The sequence below is a fragment of the Asparagus officinalis genome, chromosome 5 (assembly GCF_001876935.1).
Source record: "Asparagus officinalis chromosome 5, Aspof.V1, whole genome shotgun sequence".
Lineage (NCBI taxonomy): Eukaryota > Viridiplantae > Streptophyta > Magnoliopsida > Asparagales > Asparagaceae > Asparagus > Asparagus officinalis.
The window spans coordinates 116,909,196-116,918,236 of record NC_033798.1 but is presented as its reverse complement, the minus strand read 5'-3'; the positions used below and the strand labels follow the sequence as shown (position 1 = coordinate 116,918,236).

Below are 9,041 nucleotides of genomic sequence, written 5' to 3'. Positions count from 1 at the left end.
CATTACCTTTATAAGATATTTAGAAAATTTAAAAAAAGACATGTAATAAAGAGGGAGGGAATAAAGAACTGAATTAAAAAGAACAAGACGTCCACCGAAGGAGAGGTGCTTGCCTTTCCATAAGACAAGCTTTTTGCGAAATGAATCAAGAAGAAGATGACAGTATAATTTCGATAAAGATCTTTTCTTTAAAGAAAGGCCAATATATTTTAAAGGGCATGGGGGCGGGTGCATAAGCACAGTTGATGATTCTAGAAAGAGAAGGACCTGTGTTGGTATATTTACCACTATAGAAAAGATTAGATTTGCTGAAGTTAATCCACAAACCAGAAACTTTCTTAAAGAGATAAAAGATATATTGAAGTGTAGAAACATTATTTTTATCAGGTCTACAAAAAATAAGAGTGTCATCTGCAAAATAGAGGGATGTTATGTCATTTATTTTACCCTTAATGTGAAGTTCTGGTAAGTCCAAAGAGTTTAAGCTATTGAACATCATTTTACTAAGAACATCAACAACAAGAATGAAGAGCATGGGGGATAGAGGATTATCTTGCTTGAGACCTCTATGACATTGAAAAAAATTAGAAAGTGTGCCATTAACAATGACAGAGGATTTGGAGGAGGAGATACTATATTTTATCCACATACACCAACGAGAGCCAAAACCTCTTGCTCAGAGGAGAGAAAGGATAAATCTCCAACTGATACAATCAAAAGCTTTTATAAAGTATATCTTAACGATACAAGCCTCAAAATTTTTTTGAAAATCAGCCGTGAAGGATTTTATAGCCTAGAACAATGGAGTTCAGAGTTGATTTCCCTGCTTAAAAATTAAATTAGGAGTAATCAACAAGAGAAAAGGGAAGTTGGGCAAGTTTGTTTGTCAAAACTTTAGTGGAGATTGTGAAAAGGCCATTAAGAAGGCTAATTTATTTGTAGTCTTTAACGTCACTAGGGTTGTTAGACTTAAGGATGAGAGTAAGCAAGGAGAAGTTGATTTTATGTAGAGGGGAGACATCTAAAAATAGATGCGAGAAGAACTCAAAGAGTTCATCCTGAATGGATTCCCAGCAAGACCATGTTATTTGTCAGGATGGAGTCCAAAAACAGCTACCCTAATCTCTTTCCTGATAAATGAGGAATTGAGGGATTGAAGCCCAAGAAGGAAAGTAGGGTATAAATGATCCCAGTTTAGATGAAAATGCAAGGGAGGTTTGGATTTGAAGAGATTGGAAAAGAAGTTAAAGAAGGTGTTCTGTTTTTCAGCTTCTGAAGAGATAAGGACCCCATTATGAATTTGGTGAGATATGAAGTTCTTTTTCCAATGATAGAGGTAATTTTTGTGAAAAAAGGGAAAATTAGAGTCACATTCCTTTAGCCGTAACACTCTAGATATTTGTCTCCAATAGATTTCCTCCTCGATAGAGCAAAGATAGAGAATTGCTATGCAGTTCTAATCAACATAAAATCACATATTAATGTGAAGTGGTCCGCACCCACTATCTAGAAGAGCGAACAATGTAGAACTTTTGCAGGCACGTGTGACAATATGGTTATGCCTAGGGAAGCCTAAGTACATATAGGACCTAGGTACATATTATAAACATGTGGGTGACTAGTAAACCCACTTAGTTTGATATAAATACACCCAATCCTCATCATTGAAGGCATTCCAAGGCTGAAAGCAAAATCAGAGAGAGAAATAAAGAGAGAATGTGACAAAAATAGATAGATAGAGAGGCTTGTGATAGAGTATCGCAGCGTTCTAGTAGTCTATAGTAGAAAGCGTGTTTGTGTTTATAGTAGAGAGAGTATTGAGTGTTGTAATACTAAAAATAATAATAATATGTTTCTTAGTGTTCATTCTTCTCAAATCAACAAGTGGTATCAGAACAGGCGGTCAGAGACCAACTCTTACCTACGACAATCCTATTGACATTCTTGAAGGCCGAAGTTCATGCTTAGTCTAGAACTGTAAAATTGGTTGGTCAAGAACCAGACTTACGTGAAGTTACTAAAGCAGTACCTCGTCATGATGACCGATTTGACAAACACTGCTACTATACTTAAGAAACTCTACGGGAATAACTACAATTAGTGGGAGACCTATTTGAAGTCCTATCTGTGAGCACATGATCTCTGGGAGGTCGTTGGTGGTGCCGAAACCTCAGCACCTAAAGAAACAAGTGAAGTGACAAGGAAATGAAATATAAAGGCTGGCAAAGCCATGTATGTGCTGAAGACGATGGTAGAAGAAGTCATGTCGACCAAATGTGAGATGTCAAAACTCCAAATGCGACATGAGATGCGATCGCCGCACTCTTCTCGAAGAAGAACAACACTTGACTCTAGCTTCTTGAGAATCAATTAATGACCTTGCAATAGAAGAATCTGACAATCAATCAATACTTTCTATTAAAATTAATCTTTCAACTCATATTATTATTTAGATATATTTGTATCTATACGTCTTATATTATAGGGGGTGAACTAGTAAATTTCTCATGGTCTATTATATTAGCAAATATGTCTATCTGCCTCGGTGTGAGAATCTTATGAAAATGTTCTTGATAAATGTTTATATGATCATCACATGAGAATAAAAACTAATTAAAGCAAAAAACATTTGTACGATAATAACAGTGCATGCACAAACAAAATAGAATGAGGTGTATATACTAATTGTTATAGCCTATAAATAATTAGGTGTTAATTTTTCTTAAGTTGTCGACACGCATCTTACTCCATGCCAAATCAGACATGATCAGAGCCCAGATGACTTGAATCGTTACTACGGCCAGCTCCATAAGCCGACAACTTATGTGGCCGACTCGAAAGGTAGTACTTGCCGATCTACCTCAGATCGAGCCTACAAGCCTCCACACTTCGGCCCGCTATATCAGCCAACAACTATCGAGGCCGACTAAAATGACGATACTTGTCGGACTACCCACTAGATCAATCCTATAACCACTCGCACTTGGCCTATTGTTACACCGGCAACTCGCGTAGCTGAGTAAAAAGTAGGTGTTAGTTGACCCTCCACAAAATGACTAAAGAGGCGGTACTTCTCGCTCTTCTCATAAGGAGTTGTCCTTTGTCGATAAGCAGCCCGACTCATCCCTTCTCACCAAGCCGAGTCGAAAGGCTGTCTTCCTTGAATCACGCGTCGACAGCCACCTGTCCTTGCACTAATTGCTCTAACAAAGTCATCATTGCTATAATCCCAAAGTCTTTATGACTTATCAGACTCTGTCAACACCAAGCAGTTGCTGTCGTTTTGCACTAACTATTTGGATGACTCATTTTTGCTAGCAGCTGACACCTGCTAGTTGTCTGCTAAGTCAGTTGTATGTCTAGACTTGGCTCAAGTTACCTATATGCCTTCTGATCCTCTATAAAAGAAAGTCATGGTGCTCAAGGTAGATCCCTAGGCCTTTCATACAACTTTGAGTTTTTTACATCTCACATTTTCCCACTCAAGTTTATATACTGACTTAATCGTCAGAGGAACAACCAGAGAATCCAACTCTGGCCTCTTACGAGTTCTTCGTGTGCAGAGAAGAACAATGACCTACAGAGTCAGTCTTATGAAAGAGTTTGAGGACCCTAACTCTCCTTTAATCCATAAATAAACCCTCTTTTTGATAGCTAACATTAACAGTTTGTCACCTACCGTGGGGCCTGCCATTCTTCTTCAGACAAGACATCTGGTTCTGAATGTCCTGGTCAAACTTTCGACCCACGCCCTGAAAATTCATGTGTGGGCTATGTCACTTAGGCCCAGTTGGGAGAATCTACGCAAAGGATCTCTCAATCTCTCGGGTAACAATTTACTGCTTCACTAATGAGCTCTTAATTAGCTGAATTCCTCCCCAACAGTCCACCACATTAGTTGTTCCTAAACCTCGGATGGGCTCTGCCCTCCTCTGCTTGGGCACCTGGCGCAAGTCGGACAACAAGAGGACCAAGCTGAGCGCACCTCTCTCCCGCCTCGCTAGCAAATTCGCTTTGTATCCCCTCCTCGGAAACACCCACGGTACATGGAAGCGACAGGGGAGAGCCTAAGCTACAGACATGACAGCCAAAAGTACGCCACAGTGCGGCATCACGCGGAACCCAGCTTCCTCGTACCGCTCTAGGCCGCTCAAACACTAATCTTGTGTCTGGTTATGACCGGACCTTTTAGCCAATCGTTGGGGCCAAAGTGGGGAGCACTCTCGTTGTCGACAACATCATAAATGCTACTTTTGAAGGAGATCTAGCTAAGCATGCTTAAAATTATTATAATATGATGACCATGCTACAGGCGCCTGAGCCAATCATTTATAGGTGCTTCCCTATCACTTTGTTGGGAAACGCAAGCTATGGTGGAACTCCATGCCCAATAAGTCCATCAACAGCTTTGAGCAACCTAGTCAGAAGTTTGTGTATCACTTTCTGGTCAACAACAAGCCAAAGTTTTCCCCCATGTCTTGATGCAGATGCTTCAAGAACCTGGAGAAATCCTTAGGAACTACTTAAAGAGGTTCCAGGACAAAATTCTAGAAATCAATGACCCTGGTGGTGCGGTCGCCATGTCTGCTGTCATAGCCAACTTGGAAAATAATGAGCTAGCCAACCTGCTCGTTAAGAAATGAGACACCAGCTATGAGTAGATAATGACTAAGGTCGATGTGTACATGGACGTGGAAGACACCGGAGCCTGCAAGAAGGAGGCCAGGGCAGATAAAACAATAGCAGCAATGACATTATCGGTGACCGAGTCAGCAGCAGGGGCCGACCCCTCACCAAGAGAGGAAACAATAAAGGGTCCCTCTATAACCGATCCTATACCAAACAAAGCCGACAAGAGGGATCGGAGGAAGGAGATTGCTAAGAAGCAGGTCTATCTTAGTTAAAGCCCTTGACATCATTTTCGTGTCTAAACCCAAGTCACATAAAACTCTCTAAGGTAATCAAATTAATGGTACTATCTTCAAACAAGATATTTTTTCCTCATGTATATCTATGAGCATCTTTCATCGATCGATCATCATCAATTCGGTCAGCTTCTCCTCAAAAGACCTTGGCAACTACTCATGGTAAGAACAAGACACGTCATCGATGAAAGACCTTAGCATCATTCTAATGAGAAAGACCACATCACATCATCAACTCGGACAGCTCCGATACCAATACCTTGGTACCTGCTCAGGATAAGACCAAGGGGTGTCATCAACAAAAGCCCTTGGTGTCCTCTCAGGATAAAACTAAGGCACACTTTGACTCAGTAGGCTTCACCTCAAAAGACCTTGGCACCTGCTCATGGTAAGACCAAGGCGTGCCATTGGAAAAAGACATTAGCATCATTCTTATGAACAAGACCAAGGCATATCATCAACTTGGTCGACTCTAATACCAAGACCTTGGCATCCGCTTAGAGTAAGACCAAGGCACACCATTAATAAAAACCCTTGGTACCCTCTTGGGGTAAAACCAAGGTACGTCTCAACTCAATCTATTCGACAAAAAAGACTTCGGCATATTTCTAAACCTAAGGCACATACCCTAAAACCTTTGTGTCATTGCGAGTACATCCAACACACAAATTCGAGTCGTCTCAACCCAAAAAATCGATGTATACTCAAATGTGCATAGTATAGATTAAAAGACAAATATTTGCACCTAAAATGTTCGCAGAAATACCCTAACATCCTCCTAAGCCCAAAGCATGTACCCCAAGGCCTTGGTGTCATCGTGAATAAACTCAAGGCACGAGGTCGAGTAGCACTACTCCCCGCACATTAAGTTAAGTCTTCTCGACCCGAAGGACCGACTTATACCCAAATGTATGCGGTTCAAATTAACAGAAAAATATTTCTATCTAAAATGTTTATAGTAAGACCTTGACATCTTTCTAAGCCTAAAGCATGTATCCTATGACCTTTGTGTCATCGTGAATAAACCCAAGGCATGAGGTCGAGTAGCACTACTCCTCACACACAGAGCCAAGGCGTCTCGACCCAAAGGACCGACTAGTACCTAAATGTATTTGGTTCAAATTAAGAAAAATAAAAATATTTCTTTTTGAAAATGTCTACTGTGTAGAAAGTGTTGAACAAGCAAATTGCCTAGACCTTGTCACGTTCATAAGCCCAAGGCATGCAGTTTGGAACCTTATGATCATATTCAATAAAAAAGGTATGAGGTTGAGTCACCCCATTCGCCATAATGGCTAAGTCACCTCGAATCTATAACAAACATGGACTCAAACAAAGCTGGAGACAAATGCAAGCAAAAAAGATACAAAAGTCGAGAAGGCAAAATTTTGACTTCTTATTCAACTTTCACTCGTACTCGGCCGGCCGAGTTCGATTGAAAAGGGGCCACTATTATAGTCTGCAAGTAACTAAATGTTAATCTTTCCTTAGATGTCGACACACATCCCACTCCATGCCAGATTAGATATGATCAGAGCCTAGACGACTCGAATCGCTACTGCGGATGACTCCATAAGCCGACAACTCTAATGGCCGATTCGACATGTGATACTTGCCGACCTACCTATCAGATCGATCCACAAGCCTCCACACTCGGCCCGCTATATCAGCCGATAGCTCTCAAGGCCGACTAAAAGGACAATACTTGTCGGCCTATCCACAGATCGATCTTATAAGCACTCGCACTCGGCCTGCTTCTTTAGCCAGAAACTCGCGTAGTCGAGTAAAAAGGCGGTGTTAGTCAGCCCTCCACCAGATTACTGGAGAGGTAATACTTCTCACCCTTCTCGTAAAGAGTCATCCCTTTGTGACAGGCAGCCCGACTCGTCCCTTCTCACCAGGCCGAGTCGAAAGGCAGTATTCCTTGAACCTCGCGTGGACAATCGCTTGCCCTCACATTAATTGCTCTGACAAAGTCATCATTGCTATAGCCCCAAAAGTCTTTATGACTCATCAGACTCCATCATCACCAAGCACCTGCTGTTGCTTTGCACTAACCACTTGGATAACTCATCTTTGCTAGTAGCCGATACCTGTCAGGTGTCCGCTGAATCAGCTATCTACCTGGACTTGGCTCAAGTTACCTATCTATCATTCTGATCTTCTATAAAAAGAAGTCATACGGCTCAAGTAGCTCTATGGGCCTTTCACACAACTTTGACATTTTTCTTCATCTCATATTTTCTCACTCAAGTCTATATACTGATTTGATCGTCGGAGGAACGACTGGAGAACCCAACTTCAGCCTCTTACAAGTTTTGAGTGTGCAGGGACAACAACCTACAGAGTCAGTCATCTGAAGGAGTTTGAGGACCATAATTCTAATTTAATCTATAAATAAATCACATGTTTGATAGCTGACATCAACACTAATCAACTAAAATATTTCTATATGCTATAAGCCTATAATACATGAGGTGCACCCATGCACAAATAATCCTATCATTTATGTTTGAACATATGATATCTAATGAATAAATAGGGACCGGTGTGTCCCTCTCAGTAATTGGTTAATGTGTCGTTGACGTGATATGCATCTAGACCGTCACAATCTAGATCATCAAAATATTCAAATCATATCTAATGACACAGATGTCAGTGACACGCAAACTGAGAAAATGAAGGGACACACAGTCCTCTTCTTATTCAAATCTGATAACCATTTCGCTCAAAAGCTTAAGCTATATAAGTATCCGATGAACTTCAGCATTATTATATACTTACATACTTGATGCTGACTTTTGTTAGGGGTTCATATCTGATGAACAAATCAAGGACATTCCTCGAGCTTTTCTTCGTGATATGGTTCGTGATAGCAATGTGTGAGTTTCCGATTCGCGATATGGAAATTTCAACCGTGCTCCAAAACCTTATGTTCTATGCTTAATTCTCCTAGATTGGAATGCAATTGGATACTCGTTCTCTTTTCTATTGTTCGTATTGCTATGTTGTTGTGTGCCGATGATTAACCGTGCACTTGGATACAACTTGAACTTGGTAGCGAGTGGTAAAGGGGCTACCGAGGATCAAATATGGAGTTTGCCTCATTGGACTTTTAGAGATGCGGATGCTAAGGGAGTGACGCTTGCAAATGAGATTTCAGTAAGTTTTCATACTTGAAAGTTACAATTGTTACTGCAGTAATAATAAATAAAAGACAATTGGTATAACTATCTGTTTTTGTTTCAAATACACGCCATTTTATTGCAAAGAGCAAGTTACCACTAAATTGATCAAATCTTTTCTTTTCAAAATTAAACTGGCCAAATTTATAACTAATAAATTGATTTGACTAAATTATTTAGGGCAAAATGACCAAATTGGTATATTTTGTTTATCCATAGTGACAGGTTGGCATATAATTTTTTTCCGGTACCACATTCGTATATTTTCTGAACTCAGGCGACAAATAGACCTTAAGTTTTGCCGGATCCAATTTTTTCCAGCCATTTTTCTCACGTGACGGCTCACGTGACTCCAACGTGGCCACCAGTGTGGCTGGAGTTAGCGGAGTTTTGTAGAAAACCATAGAAAAAGTCAAAACTTTCAATTAAAAACCTCCAGTCTCTTCTTTCTTACTCAAAAAACACCGGCAAAATGACCAAATTAGTATATTTTGTTTACCCATAGTGACAGGTTGGCATATAATCTTTTTCTGATATCACATTGGTATATTTTTGAACTTTGGTGACAAATAGGCCTTAAGTTTGGCCGGATCCTATTTTTTGGCTATTTTTCTCACGTGACGGCTCACGTGACTCAAACGTGGCCGCAACGTGGCTAGAGCTACACAAAGTAAACGCCCTCCTCCTCCTACTCCTCCTCTCCCTCAATCTTCTTCCTCCTCTCCACCCTCCGCCACCAAAACCCCTTGTATAGGCCTTAAGTTTGGCCGGATCCTATTTTTTGGCTATTTTTCTCACGTGACGGCTCACGTGACTCAAACGTGGCCGCAACGTGGCTAGAGCTACACAAAGTAAACGCCCTCCTCCTCCTACTCCTCCTCTCCCTCAATCTTCTTCCTCCTCTCCACCCTCCGCCACCAAAACCCCTTGT

General features: G+C 40.8%; 1 pseudogene; it reads left to right on the top strand.

Annotated features, from left to right (window-relative positions):
• LOC109842447 overlaps positions 4,665-9,041 on the top strand; it is a 17,575-nt pseudogene continuing 13,198 nt past the window's right edge.